Raw genomic sequence first — 319 nt, 5'->3', positions numbered from 1 at the left:
CCCCCGCTTGCATTCACTGCATTCACATAACACGACATGGGTCAGGTGATGGGGCACCTCTATGAACAATAGAGCTAATCAAGCCTATTGTTAGGCGATGGCCCTCTTTTGCATATAACTAACCTGTTTGTCCATGTGGAGGTGGAGTTTATAAGGCTGAGATCACCTGAAACTAGTGATGGGATAAATGGCTCTTTGATGGGATCTGGATCTCAGGATCTCGTTTGTTTCATAGAGCCGTTCGATTTTGAACGAGTTACGTCATCACGTATGGCGACGATGACGTCATCACGTATGGCGACGATGACGTCATCACGTA

This window comes from Austrofundulus limnaeus, unplaced genomic scaffold (assembly GCF_001266775.1).
Source record: "Austrofundulus limnaeus strain Quisiro unplaced genomic scaffold, Austrofundulus_limnaeus-1.0 Scaffold436, whole genome shotgun sequence".
NCBI classification, from domain to species: Eukaryota; Metazoa; Chordata; class Actinopteri; order Cyprinodontiformes; family Rivulidae; genus Austrofundulus; species Austrofundulus limnaeus.
This window is presented reverse-complemented; position numbering follows the sequence as displayed.